Source organism: Pinus tabuliformis, chromosome 2_1 (genome assembly GCF_031772625.1).
Source record: "Pinus tabuliformis cultivar Carrire ecotype Pingquan chromosome 2_1, CPIR1, whole genome shotgun sequence".
NCBI classification, from domain to species: domain Eukaryota; kingdom Viridiplantae; phylum Streptophyta; class Pinopsida; order Pinales; family Pinaceae; genus Pinus; species Pinus tabuliformis.
Window position 1 is genome coordinate 819,406,936 of NC_142299.1, and position 22,633 is coordinate 819,429,568.

Sequence of the window (22,633 nt, forward strand, 5' to 3'; positions counted from 1 at the left end):
TGATGTTCACTTGAGTTGTCCCATATTAAAAGACAAACTAATTTCTTAGCATTCTTGTAATAAATTCATGTTACTTGTAAACATTCAATGACAACACTTTGATTGAATTGACATTAAATTTCCCTCCAACTAAAATTCATTTAATACCCATTCCATTGTTAGATGATTCTCCTCCATTTAAACTTAGTATAATACCCTTAACTCTTTTGCAGAAGATAGAGTCCAATCACTTCCAACTAATCCTAAGGCCAAAAAGCAGCAAAGCTGCATCATTTTAAACCGATCACCTCTTTTGTGGAAGATAGAGTGGTAGCACCTCAAACTCAAACCAAGGCCACAAAGCAAGAAACCTACATCATTTTAAATAAACCATCTTCTAGTCCACTAAGTCTTTTTTAGATGGTGATCTGGTGTGTTTTTCACCCACTCCTAGTCACGGGTTCAGGTAGGCCCCCTATTTAGGTATTTGCATTGAACCCAACTGATCTGCATTATGTAAATTGAATACAACAGAGAAAAACCTATAGCACACAAAATTGAATTGGAATTCTATGGGCAATGTAATGGGCATTTTACAATGTGAAAATGTTAATAAATGTAGGAAGAACGTGACTATTACTTGTCCAACATTCATAAGATTTAATATGTGAATCAAATGCAAATACAAATATAAAAGAGGTTTAAACATTGAATGAAATTCAGAATAGAAAGTCCGGCTACGACTAATACCAAGTTGTCAATACACTCAAATAAGAATATGAAAAACTAAAGAATTGTTGTAGTGGACAAACTCTCACTCACAACATGGCAAAAAGGGACACATAGATATAACATAGGTATATAGGAAGAATCTTGATAGGTGTATCTATTATAATATAACTCAATACCCACCTACCTTACTCACTGAAGGACTGAATTTTTCTAGTGAAACAAGTCTTAGCTATGTAACCTTATATAGCATCCTCTTCCAAGTATTGCAAGGCCTCTTGTCATGATGGAATTTTTGAAAGAGCCACATTTAGGTTTTGAGTACCCTTTGAAAGGGTATGCAAGCAACCTAGGTTTGTAAATGTCTTCAAAGAATTCCCAGAATTGCTGATATAGCTCACATTCTGGATAACTAGGATTTATACATGTTTTACACATGTCATGATGGCCACCAAGGCGACAATTTAAGAGCACACAACTTTGACCCTCAGCCTTCCCATCAGAAGAAAATGTGAACTGGCCCTCCTGGTTTGAGCTCTCTCTCTCCCCATCCTTTTTTCATAATGATTGACCACCTCTCAAATATCTTCTGCAGAGGGGAAAATCATAGTTGTTCTAACAACACAGAGAAAATGTATAATAGAGAATGAAAAACTGGAAGCATCCGATGGTATAGCCATAGGCGGGAGCTTCTTTGAGGGTTTTCTGTCAGTGGTTACTTTATCAACTATAATAACTTGTTTGGAAGACAAGGTTGGTAAGGATACAATATTATCCTCCTTCACTTGTTTTTCCCCATGCCTACTTTCATCTATCTGTTGGTAGTTAGGCTAATCACTATTGTGCAAAGCATTTAGCTCTGACACCCTACCAAAGATTTCAGCATCATCTTTTACTTTCCTTGATTTTCTATTTCCAGGCTTGCATTCATCTCCATCCAAGCACATAAGGGTCTGGGAACTACCTTTAATTCCATTAGACTCTGCCATCCTATCAATGATTTTGACGTCCTCTACCTTCTTAGCACCTCTCTTCAATGGCTTTGCTCCAACCAATTCCTGGCATGAACCAAACCTAAGGTTAACATGCAACCCATTCAATTCTTTGCCTTCAGTAAGGACAGTAGCATCTGCTTTTGACATATTCTTCCCCATTTTCTTCAATGGATTCTCCTTGTCTTTCTACTCATGTAAACTATATTGTGAATTGCCAACTGAACTATTTGAAACTACCCCAACAACTATTTCTGCATCCTCTTCCAAGTTAGTCTTCTCTCTTTTAGGCAGAAACTTATCTTCCCCTGACTACAGATATAAACTTATTTGAGAATTTTTGTGAATGCTTGAAACCAGTTTTGTATGACCAATTCATCAACATCCTGATATTCTTCTGTCTAAGGTAGAAAAATATCATCTGTCTCACTTTTCTCTAAGTCCTTGAATTTTCTTTGAAACTTTTTTGGAATCTCCATATGCTCTTCGAGTTTTTCTGAACATACTAATTCTTTAGGATCATTATCAATTGGTCTTTGATTTCTTTTCTTTTTCCTCCCACAATCAAATCTTGGGTTATCCAAAGACAAGCTAACACCCAATGCATATGTTCTATTCTATGCAAGTGTCGACTGAACTTCTAGACACTCTTCCTGGTGCTCTCCCAAGGACTATTCAATTGATTTCTTTTTCCTTGCTGAGATCCTCAACGGATCTCTTGATGATTGATTGATTTCTCCATTCTTTTTTTTTTTAATTTTCTTCGAGTTTCTAATATAGTCAGTTTATTGCTAATTGCTAATAAACTATGTTGCTAATTTCTACTAAATTTATTATTACTTTAGAGAAATTTTTTGTGCCCAATTGATACAAGAGTCCATCCATTTATCACTTACAATTGAAATGTTCAACATGGAGAACATCTTTGTCAACTTAAATTATTCATTACAACCTTAAAATCACACACAATTTGATGAAAGATGTTGGATACATAGGTCATTATATAGTAATTATATGTGACTAATACTTAGAGATAGACCTCCACAAACACAATAGTCCCATGGAAGCTCAAAGATCTGTCTTGAATACAACTCCAACCATTTCTAGAAATTTGGAAGTCCTTTTGGGGTCAAATATGTTGGGAGTCTGAATTTATTTATGCAGCTATTACTCCATATGGCAAAAATTTGTGGAAGTTGTGGCATTGCAAATGTGTTTTACTGGATGCAAAAGATGTAACACAATCCATTATCCATAAGGAATTGGAAACTACCGTGTGTTCCCTCTCCACCCCTTCATTTCTAGTAGTATCTAGGTTGATTCCTTCTACCTGTATTCATACACTCCACACTATACATTCTCTTTAATACTTTCAACAACATGAAATCACAAGGATTAAAGTGATAACAATACACAGTAAAACAAATATATACTCAATTGAAACAGAGTATAAACCTACATGATTAGATTTGTCTTCGTTATATTTTTTCTTACTATTAATGGTTGCTTCCTTAACTGGACATAAACAATAATTATAACCTATCATTAAGCAGTCAACAAGACTTTTTACACTCAAAAATAAGATGCTTGTATGCATGTAGATTTACCGCAGGTCTTTCAACATGATTTATGCCAAGATTTGTATTAGAACAATGGTACACCTTTTGATGAGTTCAATATCTATTCAAGACTATGTATTTTAATCTTCAATGCATTTTTGGAATGCAAACAAGTGACAAGTCTGGTCTAAATAGGATAATTTTGGTATAGATTACTAAATCTTGTTGTTTCCAATTATTCCAAGCAGATTTCCAATAACTATCGAGGTAAGCTCAACTGTAATATATTTACATATATCAGAAACCAATATTTGTGTAGTAATTTTAGCAAATCCATAGGTTAGGACCTATGCAAAAGGGTACTAGGACATAGGTATAGGAAATACCATGGGATAAATTTATTGCATGAGGCAAGGGCCTTTCATTTCATGCAACAAAACCCATGCAAGTCATGCAACATGCACCATGACACTAGCTTGACTAATAGATCACACAAGTCATGCAACAAGAATCATGACACCAGCTTGAGTAATAAACTGTGTAAGTCATTATTGAACATGCAGGTGCTTAGATGAGGTCATTTTGGTAAGACCATGCAGCTTCTTACATGAGGTCATTTTGATATGTCAAGGCAATATTTGACATCTAGTGGTGCAGACTAAAGGGAACATTCAATTTTAATTCAGCTTGAGGAAGTACATTTACAATATGGGTAGGCAACCGTGCATAATGTACAACATTACCCATAACAACAAAATCCATCTCCTTCCATGCAAACTAGGAATTACATACAGTACCACAAATCTTGAGCCTTGGTATTTGGTGAACTATCCAAATGATTATGGGCATGATAGTCAATCAAGTACTTAACTCTAGATGAGTCAGAATGGGCATTGAGATAAGGTTCGTAATTTTCCAATGTAAAAATCAAATCAATGATAAGATAATTCCAATGACAGTTAACAACACCTATGGGAAGCTTCATATTAGATTATCACTTTGTCTAGTACACATTTATATGTTGTCCTTTTATGTCGACAATAAGATCTCAAGGCAGTGAGTATCAATCCACTTAAATTTTGTATCTAGTAATTCTAGAAACTCATGTTATGATATGCATAAAAGTACATTGTTCATTGGGGTTGATATCTATTAAATTTTGGCATGTTCTATGATTATATCAATTTACTTCAATTTTTCATATTAAGCCCAATGACAATATTGAGATTAGCAATCACATCAGAATGATAGGAAAGTGCAGATAGAACATAAACATAAATAGTAGAAGACAAGCCAAGACAAGAGAAAACAGGATGTGGCACCAGCCAGGGAAAAAGCCCATTGTGGGGAAACCCTTGATCAATTCTTCTTATATTCTTCAATAGTTCAGCAGAGAGAAAGAGATAGAGTACAATGATTTGATGTCAATACTTGACTTGCCAAATAGGAGATCAAATATCTTCTTCGTGACAATGACATAATGAGGTTTCAATTCTGATATCAAGTACTAAAGATATGAAGTCCCTTCCCTGCTTCACTAATCATGACAAGGCTTCTAATTTGGCACCTTTCATATGCTGCAAGGATTGGTGCATTTGATGGCAGACCTAGTCACTGGTTAGGGCACAAGATCTAAGTGCTACAACAACCTAAACACACCCAACGGTTCATCTATTTATTATGGCTAGCATTCATACTGTCATCCAATGATACGTTGCCTAATAGGATTTCTTACCTTTTGAATGCAACTACTAAAAGGCCTCCAACTGTTAGCTAAACCCAACTACTAAAAGGCCTCCAACTGTTCGCTATGGTCTGCAACCTAGCCTAGCAATGGACTATAGCTTTGATCCCTTTAGATAGTGATCCAAAAAGCCCTTAAAAGTAATTCCCTAGCTCCTCCTTTTTGCAGATACTTATGCCCTTCAAATCGAGCTCAAGAACAACACTAACATGACCAAACAACCTTGCATTATACCATGTTGTCACCTACAACAATGTGAACCTTCACGCTAATGAGATAATCCTTTTTGTTGTGGCTAGGTTCACTTTTATGGCTGCGTCTAAGGGTCCCTTACATAAGGGATCCTCTAACTGTAGCTTTAGGCCTTCATATGTTGTTGGTTAGGGCCTCTCCAACTGCGGCTAAGAGAGCTACATATAAGGTATTTTTATGACAATAAATAGGAGCCTCATAAGACTACGTATGTGTCTCTCTTAACAACAGATTAGGGTTGTTGACTAGGCCTCTTGTTGTTGTAGAATAAGGCCTACATTTATGACATTAGGGCACCTCCAAGATAACGGCTATATATACTTTGTCACTGCATTTAGGGCATGGTTAGATATCCTTTTAGAACAATGACTTGTCTTCCTCCTTGAGCTATGAATATAACTCCCTCTTGAAAACGTATAGATCTCCTCCTACCTGCAAAAAGATCTCCCCATAAGAGTGTGGCTGGGGCTCTTCAGTTGTGCATCTAGGGCTCTCTTGAAAGACCCTTTCTTCACTACATCTAGGGCTTCTCCCTCTTGATCTCTCTAGCCACCAAACCGAAATGAGTGGAGCGAGATCTTAGGAGAATTGTGTGTACAAAATGACTTGAAGACCTCTTATATTTATAATAAAATGTTGAGGACAAGTTGGGGTAATTTGGTTGCTGGCTGACCTTGACAAATTGTCAAATAACATAAATAAATTCATATCTCCATGAATACATGTCAGAATCGGATGATCTTTAGATCAATTCTACATCTCTCAATGAGAGGAATCCAAGAAAAGTATTAGCTTCCATAAATAAGAAGACCCACATGGAGTTTGGCCTTAGTTTCCAATTTTAACAATATTTGAATTAAAAAATGACCTAACACAAACCTTTTGATACCTTTTCCAACACATCTGCCATAAATGGTCCTATAAGTATAATCAAAACTGATCATAAGAAGCCAACTAGTCTTGAATTACCATACCATTATTTGTGACAACCTGCAGCCTTTGAAAATTTTAGTATATCCTTGTCAAACCTATCCATACATGACAACATAACTGTTCGAAAGTTATATATTACAGAGAAGTGGAACACATAAAATGTTGCAGAAATATAAACATAGAAAACGCATAAAACAAGAGAGACATAGATATATGTGGTTCACCCAGTTTGGGCTACGTCCACGGAGAAACAACCAGTCCTTTTTTTATTATATTATCTAACAAACTCAAGAGATACAACCTATAGCAGATCCACTGTAACTCCCTCTTTGCTCTCAATCTCCTCTCTCTTCCTCACTCAGAATGCAAATCTGCATAGACGCAATACAATTCCCTCATATATAGTGAGGGGTTACCTTCTAGGGAAAAAAAAAACCTAAATTAAACATAACTTCTACCGTGAGATCTCTACCTAATGAATGGGCAAGATTGACTACGAAATTACAACATTTTACAAGATAATTTTACATCTATTGTTAGCTTTGGGGGCACTACCCCCAAACCCCCTATCAGCGGGGGGCTCCCAAAAGGTTGCAGCTGCCCCCCTTTAGACCCTCCCTGTGGCAAATATTTTACGAGCGGCGTTGCCACCCCATTTCGAACTAGGTTCCAATGTGGCGATACCTTTGAATACAGAAGATAATCAGGCTCCACACCCACCAATCTCCCACTTGGAGACTGATTATAGAAACTCTACCATTGCTTCATTTGGTGGATAATGACTCCTCTTTGGACTTGGTTGTTTCTCATCTTCTTCATCATACTTAAAGACCAATTGAAACTCAGAAAATTCTCAGTTTCTCCCTGGTTACAACTTTTGTAAACATATCTACAGGATTCAGGCTAGTGTGTATTTTTTCCAGCTTCAACTGTCCCTCTTCCAACGCTGATCGTATGAAATGTTACTTAAGCTGTATATGCTTAGTCTTGGAATGATATGCAAAGTTCTTTGCAATATGTATGGCACTCTGGCTATCACTGTATAACCTGCCCAACTCCTGCTTCTTACCCAATTCATCCAGAAACCTTTGTAACCAGATCATTTCTTTACTAGCCTCTATAGCAGAAACATACTCTCCTTTTGTTGTTGAGAGAGCAACAACACTTTGCAGTTTTAAGACCCAACTTACAGTTGTTCCACCTACAGTAAATACATATCTTGTAGTGCTCCACCTGTTATCTCTATCACCTGCCATATCTGCATCAACATATCCCTGTGGAGCAATTTTTGAACCACCAAAGCATAATGCTTGATTTGTGGTACCTCTCAAATACCTGAGAATCCACTTCACCGCCATCCAATGTTCTTTTCATGGATTGTTCATGTACCTGCTTACAACTCCCACTGCATGTGCAATATCAGGCCTTGTGCAGACCATTGCATACATTAAGATTTCAACTGCTGATGCATATGGAACTTTAGACATATGAGCCATTTCTTCCTGAGTCTTGGGACATGCCTCCTTACTTAATTTGAAATGGCTAGCCAAAGGTATACTAACTAGTTTTGCATTCTGCATAATAAACATTTTCAACACCTTTTCTATGTACTCACTTTGAGACAATGTTAATTTACAATTCTTCCTATCTCTAGTTATTCTCATACCAAGGATTTGTTTGGCAACACCCAAATATTTCATTGCAAATGAGTTTGCCAATTTCCTTTTGAGCACATTTATTTCCTGCATGTTAGAACCTGCAACAAGCATGTCATCTACATACAATAACAATATAATATAGTTTCCATCATTTTGCCTTTTGAGATAAACACAATGATCAGAGTGACATCTAGTATAACCTTGTTCAGACATAAACCTATCAAATTTTAGATACCACTGCCTTGGAGCTTGTTTTAAGCCATACAAGATCTTCTTCAACCTGCACACTAGTTTCTCCTTCCCTTTTACCTCATATTCTTGTGGTTGCTGCATATATATCTCTTCCTCCAAATCCCCATGGAGAAAGGCTGTCTTTACATCTAACTGCTCAAGATTCAAATCTCCAGCTGCTACTAGACTTAGAATAGTTCTGATTGAAGTCATTTTCACAACAGGAGAAAATATTTCATCAAAGTCTATACCCTTTTTCTGTGCAAACTCTTTCACCACAATTCTAGCTGTATAACGTTTTCTACCTCCATATTCTTCCTTCAACTTGTAAACCCATTTATTCTGCAATGTTGTTTTACTTGCAGGAAACCTAACTAAGTCCCAAGTCTGGTTATGTGCTAAGGATTCCATCTCTTCTTTCATGGCTTGCTCCCACTTCTTCTTGGTTTCTACCTACACTGCTTCTTCATAACATTCTAGTTCACCAAAATCAGTGAACAATACATAATATAATGAAGGAGAGTATCCTTCAGGGGGTCTACTCATCCTGGTAGATCTTTTAACACCACTTTCAGGTGTTTGAAGTGCTTGTTGCTATTGTGGTTGTTGTTCTGGCTGTTGATCATTATGATTTTCAGGCACCATCACTTTTTTTGTGATCTCATCAAGCACTAAGTATTCTCTGTTTTCTTTTTCCTGTTTCTTTTCCTACATCTGATCCTTATACAAAACCTTTTCATTAAATATAACATCTTTGCTCCTAATGATTTTTGTGTTTTTCATAATCATAAAAGCGATAACCAAAATCATTAACATCATATCCAATAAAGGTACATTTCTTTGATTTTTCCTCAAGCTTTGTTCTATTTTATTTGTTAATGTGGACAAAGGCTTCACAACCAAAAACCTTTAAAAAATAGTAGTTTACCTTTTTACCTGTCCATGCCTCCTTCGGAATACCACCATCCAAAGAACTTAAAGGCCCTCTATTTATTAGATAAACATCAGTGTCTGCAGCATCTGCCCAAAATTGTAAAGGAAATCCTGCATGTAATCTCATGCACCTTGCACGCTCCATGATTGTCTTGTTCATCCTTTCTGACACCATTTTCTTGTGGTGTTCCTGGAACTGTCTTCTCTCTATGAATTCCATTCTTAGAACATTACCTATCAAACTCTTTACTGCAATATTCACCTCCATTTTCCGATCTGAGACACTTCAACCTTTTTCCTATCTCATTTTCAACCAAAGCTTTCCATTTCTTGAAAGTATCAAATACATCAGATTTATTTCGAATACAATAAATCCAAGTTTTTATAATTGCATCATCAATAAAAGTAACATAATAACGAGAGCCACCAAGAAATTATACTTGAGCAGGTCCCCATACATCTGTGTGCACATGCTCTAATTAGAAATACATTGCATAAACACAATGTACCAACCTTTCCTCCTTTCGCTATTACCAAGGATCCTTTAGTGACCTTCCAGGTTTTATCTGTGAAAGTAGTTACACAACCTTCACCTCCCAACTACCCTATTGAAATCAGATTTTTCTTCAAATCTGGAACATGCCTTACCTCCTTCAATAGCCATTGATTTTCATTCTACTGTTTTATGAAAATTGTACCCATTCCAATGATTTTACAGGGTTTACCATCACCCAATCGAACCTGTCCAAAATATCCTTGAACATAATCATGAAAATGTTTCTTATCAGGTGTGGCATGGAATGAGGCCCCTGAATCTACCACCCATGCATCAATAATATTTTCTAATGAAAGAATCAAAGCATATTGCAACACATCACCTGTTACATTCGCTTCATGATTAGTTTCTTGTTGTGCGACTCCTTCTTTTCCCTTCTGAGGCTTACAGTCTTTCTTCAGGTGTCCTCTCTTTTCCGCATTTCTAGCACACTATCCCTGATCTAGACTTGGATCTGCCTTTTCTTGACTTACTGCGATATCTTGGGCTCTTTCCTCTTTCTATTTTTCTTCCCCTAGTCTCTGCTGTAAAATCATTACCTGATGTCTCACTGGAGCTTTTTTGTCGCATTTCCTCGCTAAGGATTGCATCAACAACATCATCAAACTTTATAGTACTAGATTCAGAGACAGAGTTACTAATGGCCATAACTAAACCATTCCAAATTTCTGGGAATGAGCACAGAAATAACAGATCCCTAACTTCATCATCAAAAGTTACCCCTACAGAACTTAACTAACTTGTAACTGTATTAAAATCATTTAAATGGTCTATAATAGATCCACCTTCTGACATCTTCATATTAAATAAATGCTTCATAAGAAATACCTTATTTGGGGTCGAGGGTTTTTCATATAGTTTGGCCAATGCCGACATTAAACCTTCTATTGTCGTTTCCTTTGAAATATTAAATGCTACTGATGCCGCTAGGCACAACCATACTGCTCCAAGTGACTTTATGTCGAGAATATCCCATTGTGTCTGTCATACTCGTCGGCTTCTTTGTCTTTCCGCTCAATGGTAGGTATAGATCCTCTGATACAGATAATCTTCCATCTGCATCTTCCATAGCTGGTAGTTTTGGTCATTGAATTTTTTGACCCTAAACCTACCATCTTCTCCCATTGCTCCCACTCGAACCAGGAACCCTTCTCTCCTGCGAGTTTATTAGCCAAATAGACCTTCGACTCTGATACCAATTGTTAGAAAATTATATATTACAGAGAAATGGAACACATAAAATATTACAGAAATATAAACACAGAAAACGCATGAAACAAGAGAGACAAATATATATGTGGTTCACCCATTTTGGGCTACGTCCACGGAGAAATAGCCAATCCTTTTATTATATTATCTAGTAAACTGAAGAGATACAACCTACAGAAGATCCACTGTAACTCCCTCTTCACTCTTAATATCCTCTCTCTTCCTCACTCAGAATATAGATCTGCATAGACACAATACAATTCCCTTATATATAGCAAGGGGTTGCCTTCTAGGGCAAAAAAACCCTAAATTAAACATAACTTCTATCATGAGATCTCCGACTAATGAACGACCAAGATTGACTACGAAATTACAACATTTTACAAGGCAATTTTACATCTATTCTTAGCTTCGCGGGTGCTTCCCCCGAAACCCCCCACCAGGGGGGGTCCTCCCAAAACGTCGCAGCCACCACCACCCCCCCCCCCCCGGACCCCCCTTGCAGCGAATATTTTATGGGCGGTGTTTCCGCCTCATTTCGAACTGGGTTCCAATGTGGCAATACCTTTGAATAAAAAACATAATCAGGCTCCACACCCAACAATAAAATTTCCATCATATGAAATGTATCAATCCTAAATCATATGAAATGATTCATCACATTGTATTTATTTTTCATATCACATTTGGGTCATTGTTACCTTAACTCATAAAGATACTTGTAGCCATAGTTACCAGATTCAACTAAGCTTACTTGGCTAGTCTGACTTAGATGGGATCTAAATCTGCGTAGATTACATGGAGTCGAAGCTTAACTTGGACAAAATTCATGGTCTAACTTAGACTCGAGCAAAACTATCTCATGATCTGACTTGGGCTTGGGCAAGAATTGGGTAAAACTTGACAGTTTAAAATTAAAAGTTTTGTCCAGGTTACTTTCTTTTGACCAAATTTCCTGAATTAGCTCTTAATTCTTGCTTGATTTTAAGTCAAACCTTGTTTCTTTGTCCATGTTGAGTTGGACCTAAAGCTTTATAGAAACATTTTCATTAATGCTATTTCATAGAGACATATAATCGAGCTTAGGGTTATTGGATGCTTCCATCACTAAGTCTATCATTTAGAACCAAGATACAATACATTAATCTATTTGAAATCTTAGTGCCTTTAGAGCTAGAACTTTGTAGTAGTACTTGCAATAGTATCAAACTTGAGGGCTTCCTACGAAGGCACATGAAGAAAGAGGAGTGTGTATAGGGAAGTGCAGTACACATGTTTGATACTTACAAATATTTTGAGGGCATGCCAATAGAAATGTCATTGTTGTTGGATACATTAACGTTGGTTAGTTTCAGAAAAGTTCTCTGTCAAATGTGTTGTTTTCATGAAGTAATATTTCCAACCAAGAGGATATAGACTTCGCATTCCTAAGACATAGTGGTGTTATTTCTTGCATGTATTTTTGATTTATTAGTATTCCACCACTAATAACTTCATTACGTAGCTGCTCGTTTAGTAATATATTAAAATAGTGACTTGTTAAAGGAAAAAGATTTTGGTTTGTTTGAACGTCATAAACTAGAAGGAAATTTAGCTTTGAATTAGAAAAATGGAATATATTTTGAAAAATATGTTTTCTGATCAAATATAGGCCCATTGCTTGATCATTAAAAAAAACAGTCATGAGAATAAGCAATTATTTTGGACACAATGAGTTACATAATTCTCCAGCTTAGAAACAAGTTAACATATTTATTTTTGTCTGCATTAGAGAAAAATGAATGAGTAACATAAAGTTTGCTTTGAATATTTATAAAATCATTTCAGAGATTCTAAATGGAAATTGAATGTGCTAATCTTGCTCAATTAATTACAGGGAAAACAAGGGGCATACATAATTTTTTGGCTTCTAGGAATAGGATTCCTATTCCCCCGAAATCGTATGTTGACAATTGAAGATTACTATGTTGAAGCTATATTCCTGGTTAGTATTGCAATTTAAAAAGTCTTGTCTTATTTTTTTTTAGTTTCTTGTTGTAATCTTGTATCAACAATACTTTGCTCCACCCATTATATTTCTACTGATCATTTTTAATGTTGAAGTGTCATTGTTTCTTAAAGATAACTAGAGGAAATGATACAGCTACAAAATTGGAGCATGAGACATTCTTAATAGAAATTTCTAGCTATGATGTGTTTGATTATGTTGGATAAATCAAAATTGTAATGTACCATAAACATGGGAATTCAAAATATTGGGATAGAAATGTGTGCATCTATTTGCATTTATTACTTTAGTTAAAGATAACATTTCATGAACAAATGTTGTACACTGAGAACATAGTAGGTACACAATTTATTCTATGGTGACGTTTTATTTTCTTTTTTTATATAGGTCATATGGCCACATAGTGGCCACTATTACCTAACTAAAGAAAACTTGTTCAAGTGTCTTGCTTTTGAGAAAAATGACATTAACAATATTGCTAATGTTGAGGTATATATCATATAAATATTTAATAGTGTACTTTAGTTCATATTCCAATGTTCATCGACTTTCATGTCTTATACTTTGCATTGTATTTCTTTTTCAGGAAATGAACTCAGTATTGATGGTAAGAAGCATGAATTGAAGAAAGAGGAGAACAATAACACTAGAGAGACAACATGAAAATTAAAGAGAAAGAGAAGAGAACTGGTCTACTAGTACCCATAGAACCAATATCCCACATAAGACACACACATAAAGACTAATGGTCAAGTCTTCAAAGTTGGTGAATTCACCTACAATTGCTTGGCAACACAATGATAATGTTTTGAAGTGATGAAACACTATTTCACGTGCAAATTGTGCTCCAACCAATATTAAGTTGGAAACTCATATTGTAATACTTGACATTTTATATAATATAATTTATGTGGTTGGAATTATTTATAGTTTCACTTGATATTACTTAGTATTGTAATTAACATATGTAACTTTGTGTTTTTATATTATACGAACATGTACATTGTATGCCATTTTTTTAATTTAATTGCAAAATCATACTAATTAATTCATTTTGATTAATAATGAAAACATAAAAGCAATTTAAAAATACTAAATTAGTAGTTTAAGTTTATTAGTGACGAATACATAAAATGAATATATGACTAAATTAATTGTTTATAACGATTTTTAATGAAAATAAATGAAATGAATATAAACTACTAAAGTAGTAATTTATATAATGAATATGATACTACCAAAAAATATAAATGACTAATGCAAATGATAAATTTGTGATTACAAATGATGACTAAATTTTTCATATATACGACTATTAGTAGCTAATTTACAGTATCTTATAACACGACTAAAATTTAGTCATATATCTTTGGTCATTAATTGATTTCAAACGATGACTAAAATTTGCATATATATGACTATTAGTAACTAATTTACTGTATATTATAACACAAACAACATTTTGGTCATATTTTTTTGGTCATTAATTGGTTTTCTTGGTGATATTTTAAAAATATATTTTGTTGTATATTTAGTCATTAATTGTGACAGTTAATGACCAAATCTATGCTTAAATCAATGACCAAATCAATGACTAAATCAATGTCTAAATTAATGACTAAATATGCTACTAGACAATAAAATTGAGACAACCAATTAATGACAAAGCTAAAAATGACTAAAAATTGGTCGCGTTATAAGATACTATAAATTAGCTACTATTCGTCACTGATCGAAAAATAATCGTTTATATGCAAATTTTAGTCATTTTTTTAGTAACTAATTAGCCATTTTGTACTAGTGTATGGAATTTCTTATTGTTTAGGGGTGCTTAAAAACTTACATTGATCTCTAGCCTTAATGGCAATTTGTTCTAAATACATAGTGGTTACTGTGTTTAGACGCTAATGGTAATGCTCATCATTCATTAGTTGTAATTACACACTTTGGAATGTTACAAATACATCATTTGGGTCACAATTCTAAATTTACAAACTACCCAACTATAAATGGTGATAAATTGATGATAAATGGATGGCATTTGAATGTTACAAATGTGTAAGTGGTCCACATTGAGCTTTGTTGTCTTCATTGTCCTTAGTAACAACGAAAATTTTGAATATTTCCTTTATTTTTCATTTTTCAAGTATATTTTTGTTGTATGAATAAGCATAGTTTTCTAATTAGAATCATTCAAAATTTGTTCATAATGCATGGTTTGTTTGACTATTCGCACACTTATCCCTAACCTTTTACTTTGAGAGTGAGTAGTGTCAAATCACTAGTCTTTGTTAAGGAGTTTTCCTTCATTTCTCAATGACCTAGCTTAGCTCGATCTTTATGGATTCCACCCTCAGACAAGGATATCCTTCAGTGTAGTCTAAAGAGTGAGAGAAAGCCACCAATGTGACATTGGGTGGCTTGCTTTAGAGTTTTCTTTTAGGCATTATAGGTGGGGTTAAGACTTTTTTATTATGAGAGTGTTTGAGTGACAACACAATTTAGAAAATACTTACAACAAAATTAGTTTACCTTATTTCCATCACCTAAACTACCTCCAGTAAAATCATGAGATTTTAATAACATCTAATTTTGATAAATAATTAATTCAATAAAATTAAAAATAAGATTATTATTATTGTTGTTATTTTTTGAATACAGCAAAATAGACAACTATAGCAAGCTTGTACTTATGTGACAGTGATCAATTCTATCCACTACCACAACCACCTTCAACTATACCCACATTACCTCACATGTGGTACACTAAGATAATTTAAGTTTAAACCGATAACATTATAAAAAATGGCTTAACAACCCATTCCATCATCAACTAATCCACACCATGGAGCAAATTAAAACTAACTTTTAATATTAAAAAATACAACCATTTTATTTTATTTGAAAATCAATTTTGTTGTAGATCTGATCCAAAAATATATGAGAATAGAAAATAACCCAAGAATAATAAGATAGGAATAGATAGAAATGCTTCTCTTTATTGATCAAACCCTTAAGGTAGGGCAACACCATACATTCACTCCTTAAGGAAGGAGAACACTCCACAAGCCATATGCATGTTCATACAATAATACTTCTCTTCATATCCTCCATGTGGAGTCTCTAGCCTCTATATAGGCCTCATACATACAATACCATGGGTCATTACCATGGTTCCCTCATACCATCAACTAATACCATGGGCCCATTACATTATTATTAACTACTTGTGGTCCCTTACATGACATGGGTTAACCACCTTATTTATTACTATGGCCCATCCCATTATTACATTATTACCTTGGGTACCTCCTTTGGTACCCCATATTATCCCTCCTAGGTATATAACATTCCACCCCCCTAAACATGTTTCTTCCCCGAAACATGTGAAGAAAAATATTTCTCCACGGTTTGCCCAAGAAAGTGCTCTCATACCATCTATTGTAGATCTAACCCAGAAATATATGAAAATATAAATAAACCCAAGAATAACAAGATCAAAATAGATAGAAATGCTTCTTTATTATCAAAACCCTTAAGGTAGGGCAACACCATACATTCACTCCTTAAGGAAGGAGAATACTCCACAAGCCATATGCATGTTCATACAATAATTCTTCACTTCATATCTCTCCATGTGGAGTCTCTAGCCTCTATATAGGCCTCATACATACAATACCATGCATCATTACCATGGTTCCCTCATACCATCAACTAATACCATGGGCCCATTACATTATTATTAACTACTTGTGGTCCCTTACATGACATGAGTTAACCACCTTATTTATTACTATGATCCATCCCATTATTACATTATTACCTTGGGTACCTCCCTTGGTACCCCATATTATCCCTCCTAGGTATATAACATTCCACCCCGCTAAGCATGCTTCGTCCCCGAAACATGGGAAGAACACAAATAATAAGATCTACTCAAAAGAGTAGTCCACTGATACCATGCACGTGCATCTAGCCATCCAAGAGAAAGGTGAACCTCGATCTCGTTGGTGCCTCGCTCTCTTCAGATGGAAGTTGACCGTGGCAGCTCTTCTGTGTTGATGTGCAGTGGGTGGTTCTTCTCTCCTCGCGATCCGTCATGTGACGACTTGGTTTCCATCTTGATGGTTGTCTCGCTGGGTGATGTGGGTGATGTTATGTTGAAGTTTTAACCCACGATGGTTGTTTCTTTCTTCACCCTAATGTGGTGCCTATTGTGGTGTCTTCTTTTTCAATATGACTTCAACCACTAATCCCTCCTCTGATGTATCATCACATGTAACCTTTTCTTCTTCAGCCTTTGTTTGTGTTTGATTGTCAACCATCAACTGCTCATCATCTGATATGTCAGTCCCTGGAACATCTTCCGCTTCAGCCTCCTTGGACTCTACCTGTTTATTAATGGAAATATCCTGTAATGTAATTTTCTTCTTTTTATACCAGAGCTTCAGGAATTTCTTCTGCACATTAATATTTATAGTACACACTGATTCCATCCAAGGGTATCCCAAAACAACATCCATGTTATCCATATCTGAAGCATAAAAATCACCATGAAACAGATACTTATCCATAGAAAGTTTCAAATCCTTATAGATTTGAACATCCTTATCATCAACCTGTGTATGTTCAATTTGTTTTGCTGGGACTTGCAATTGTTTTGCCAAATTAACACTGATAAAATTATGTTTACAACTAGGATTCATAGACACAACGATATTCTCCTTTTGAATGAATCCATGAACCTGCAATAAGGAGACACCCGTAGCAATTAACCCCTTATGTGTCTTATTCTCCTTTTTTCTAGCCGGAGATCATTTGTTCAGAAAGACTTTTTCATATTCTGCATCTGAAAGTTTGGTCAACTACTGGTGGTCAAGTGATAACCACCAATTTTTAGCCTCATCTCTCATATTACATATTATTGGAAGCCTCCAATATTTCCCATGTGTAGACTTATATCTTTGTATGAATTCTTCAATAGTATGACCATTATCTTTTCCTGTAAATAATAGAAGCTTGCTAGAAGCCATGAATGGTTTGGAAAAAAAATTCACTTACTTGGCAAAAATTTGAAAATGTCACAGTTTCGTCAATATTGCTCAGAATCTCTATTATAACCTGTTTTTGGAAATGGAACAACCATTCTGCATCTGCCCATGTGATCGAAATCCTGATTCAGACACTGGAATTTCAAATCTGCGCTGCTACTCTCCCGCCGTCACCCAAAATTTCTTAAAAAAGAGCTGATTGTAAATCAGCGATATCTCCCTCATCCGGACTCCGATTCGACTGATTTTTTTTTTGAAGTTGGGTATTTTTTCCCAAAGAATCTAGATATGCAATTATATTTTGTAGATCTTATACCAGGACGTCTAGATATGCGCCACAAACTCGCTTCCCTGAAAATTGTCTGCAACCCCACTGATTTTTAAATCAGCGATATCTCCTTCATCCGGACTCCGATTCAACCGATTTTCTTTTGAAATCGGCTATTTTTTCACCAGGAATACAGATCTGTAATTTGGTTTTCCAGATCTTGCACCAAAACGTACAGATCTGATCTACAAATTCGCCACCCAAAAATCCCTGCAAAAAATGAAAAAAAAAAAATCTCCACGGTTTGCCCAAGAAAGTGCTTTGATACCTATTGTTGTAGATCTAACCCGGAAATATATGAAAATATAAATAAACCCAGGAATAACAAGATCAAAATAGATAGAAATGCGTCTTTATTATCAAAACTCTTAAGGTAGGGCAACACCATACATTCACTCCTTAAGGAAGGAGAATACTCCACAAGCCATATGCATGTTCATACAATAATACTTCTCTTCATATCCTCCATGTGGAGTCTCTAGCCTCTATATAGGACTCATACATACAATACCATGGGTCATTACCATGGTTCCCTCATACCATCAACTAATACCATGGGCCCATTACATTATTATTAACTACTTGTGGTCCCTTACATGACATGGGTTAACCACCTTATTTATTACTATGGCCCATCCCATTATTACATTATTACCTTGGGTACCTCCCTTGGTACCCCATATTATCCCTCCTAGGTATATAACAAATTTTAACACAATTACCTCACACGTGGTACACTAAGTTAATCTAAGTTTAAACCAATAACATTATTAAAAATGTTTTAAAAACCCATTCCATCATCAACTAATCCACAGCATGGAGAAAATTAAAACAAATTTTTTAATATTAAAAAATATAGCCATTTTATTTTATTTGAAAATCAATTTTAATATCTGATTTTAGGAAACTCGATAAAATAAAATTTAATGGTAAAATAAAATTTAATGTGAAAAGTGTAAGCAAATAAAATTTACTGCGTGAAATGATATGAAAATAATTTATTATAATCCACTAGCCTATTATAAACTATTTAAGCTCGTGTGCCCAAATCGGCTCAAATAAAATTATTTTACAAGTGAAAGGAGTATAAATAAATATTTCACTAAATTGTTATAACAAGTATGATGCTACGTGTAAAAATTGGCATTTCGATTATGGAAAGCAATGAACAGGGGCTCATATGAAACAAACAAAGGCTTTAGATTGGCTTTATTGCGACACATGCATGTTAGATCAATAAGCGTCGCTAATTTACATAATTCTCCCAGTGATCTTCTCACGCTTGCCTAGATCTAGATCTAAATTGTTGAGATTCCAAGGTATTTTTCGCTCTTTGTTTTTTCTTTTTAGCAATTTAATTTTCTTGCTTTATCTTTTAGTTCTTCCTCTACTCTTATTTTCTCATCAAAATTTTTATTCTTATTGAGAAGGTTTTTCCACCATGGTATAATTGTGTGGAGTGAAATTTAATCGATCACGAAGGAGAAAAAATGATTAAAATGTAGAGGCGGTAAATTTGGGATTTAGGGTGCTTTGGTGGTAAACCCTAGGGGTTATAGATTAGATCGTTCCGTGATAATTAGCTTTTTTTTCCAACTTGGCACTGTTTCTGGGATGGTAGCATTAATCTAGATCTCCTTGGTGAGGCTAAATTTTTGGTGGATCTGCTCACCATTGTCCTGTGCTATTTTCATTAAGTTGTGTCACCATAATGACTCCCACTCCTCTCAACAGAGCGTAGGGAAGTGACCTATTTTCTACTGGTTTGGTCTAGTTACTGCCCGATCTTATTGGGAGAGGGTTGGTGCTGGGTGGGGCAAAGACTATGCATAGCAGAGGAGGAAAATTGATGAAAATGTGAGGCAGGAGATTATTAATCACAGATCTCTATGGCATCCCAACGTAGTTCACTTCAAGGAGGTATTGCTGACTCCCACCCATCTAGCTATTCTCATGTAATATGCAGCAGGTGGGGAGACACAGAAGGTGGGGAGCTATTTGAGCACATATGCCAGGCAAGATGTTTTAGCGAGGATGAGGTTTGTTCCTCTCTCTATGTGTATACGTCTGATCCCTAGGAAATAAGGATTACGTTGAACATTAAAGTGGAGAATGAGGAAGGTGGAGAAACTGCAATTCTAGATTAGCTTAGACTTAATATTTTGTGAATAAGTCTAGATTCCATGCATTTTTCTAAAACACCATTTTGTTTCAATCCACTTTATATGCATTCTTTAATAAATTTCATTTTTTCTCCTTACATGATCTAAAGCTCGGGCATTTTTACAAATTACGACCTTGTTTACATCTTAGATCTCGAATATATATGGATCTAAGCATTTCTTTGGTATAATTTATTTATGAATATTATTTCTCATTTCATAAATCTTTTATATAGTGCTTTTTCAAATAAAATGTCCAACATCAAAAATGTTTTAGCCATCTAGAGCCAAATATCCAAATATCCATAAGATTAAACATGTTCCATAGCCCACTCGCACTAGCCTCTGAAACTTCCGAATATCCTACAATGTGCTTTTCAAAGAAACTAGTTTTTATTGTTTTTACCAACCTTCCCCATTATCAGTTCTTATTCAGAATCTCTTCCCAATCTGTTATGTGGTTTTCAAAGAAACTAATTTTTATTATTTTTAAAAGCCTTCACCATTATCAGTTCTTGTTCAGAATCTCTTCCTAGTCTGGTCTGTGGTTTTCAAAGAAACTAGTTTTTATTATTTTTAAAAGCCTTCCACATGATGCGTTCTTATTGAGAATCTGAGTATTCTTTGAGTGGTCATTTTATTTTTATCTTGAACTCCTAGACATTTGGATTTACGTAGGTTGGTCATTTTATTTCTATCTAGAACTTACGTAGATTGGTCATTTTATTTTTATCCTAAACTCCCAAACATTTGGATTTAAGTAGATTATGCATTTTAATAAACTTGTTTTTCTGTTTTCAATTTTTTTTTTTTTTTTACAATTCCACTTAAACTCCCAAACACCTATAACACCTTGATTTCAATAAATATTAAGAACATTTATGGGTAATGTATAAAGTTTTAGGTTAAAAAATAATGTATTTATGTAAACCTTTTAAATTTAAATATATTTTTGATCAGGTAAGAGTAGGACTATCTATTAAGCTTAGCTAAAAATACATAATATACGAAAGGACGCACCCGCTCTGTGAGAGTTCAACAGTCAGCAGGGCAGGCCAAACCAAACCATTTACCCAAAACCAATAGAAACCTAAACAGGAAAATCTGGAAGATCCGCCAAATAGTTAAGGCACCAGGCCATCTAGTAGTGTTGTTGTGCAGCAAAAGAACTAAGAAATCCATGGAGAACTAGTCCATCAAATCAGAGGTTACAAAAGGCCACAAATGACTCACCATGGGTCCACAAGACGTCCCACCACCAACCAAGCTGAAAACTATCAAATAGACTCGACGAAAATTAAAGCATAACACTCTAATTTTTTTTGGGTCCGACTAGCTAGCAAAAACAAATCGTTGTCATTGATCAACAGACTAAGATCCAATAGTCTTTGTGAATATCGGGAGGACGAGAAGTGCGAGATTTAATTGCCTGATGAGTGTGGCTTTCTCTCACATCGCCCCGCCACGCATCGTACGAAGAGTGGAATCGGAGCCAATCTCAAAAAACCATAAACCAGTCGGACCCTGCCCGATATACCACTTATGGTTTTGGAGCCATTGAAGCGTGAAAAAACAAACACATCCTTTCGCCACGGGTTGTCCTTCTATTCCATCCAGCATGAATATCTTGAGCCAATCCTGTCCACCATGATCCTCAATCAAACACCAACTAAGAAAAATGAAAATGGACACCTCATCTTGTGGTGCTATCTGAGTCAATCCTTTCGTCATTCAATCAAAAGAATTCTAGACTATGGAAAAAAGCCAAACCAAGGCAGGCTAGACTATATGGGGTTCTCCATCTCCCGTCGGTCTTCTGAGTCCCTTTGATCTATCTTGTTAGTCCATAGTTCCATATCCTGGGTTGCCTGACAGTGACAATCCTCCCACAATTTTCCTGGATGTATCAAGTCCCAAGCATACCTAGAATCCCTGCCCCTATTAGTGATGCCTTCATTTGCCAATTGATCCTCTAACATATTATATTTCCTTTTTAGATGAAAAAATATGACAATTTTAAGTGTACACATGTGAGAGTAGATGTGGTAAAAAACTTGCAGAAGCTTCCAGTGCTTCAACACTTTATCTGGAGAGGTTCCATTGCTAATTTTCTTAGATGCTCTAATGACTAATTTTGAATCTGATTCAATTATAACATTATGTGAACTTGAATCCACCAGGATTTCCAAGCATTGCTCTAATGCCATGAGCTCAGCCATGTTATTAGTGACCTTCCCCAAGTGGCCATGGAAGATTTTCTATATTTGTCCCTGATCATCTCTTATGGCACCCCAAAGCCTGCTAATCCT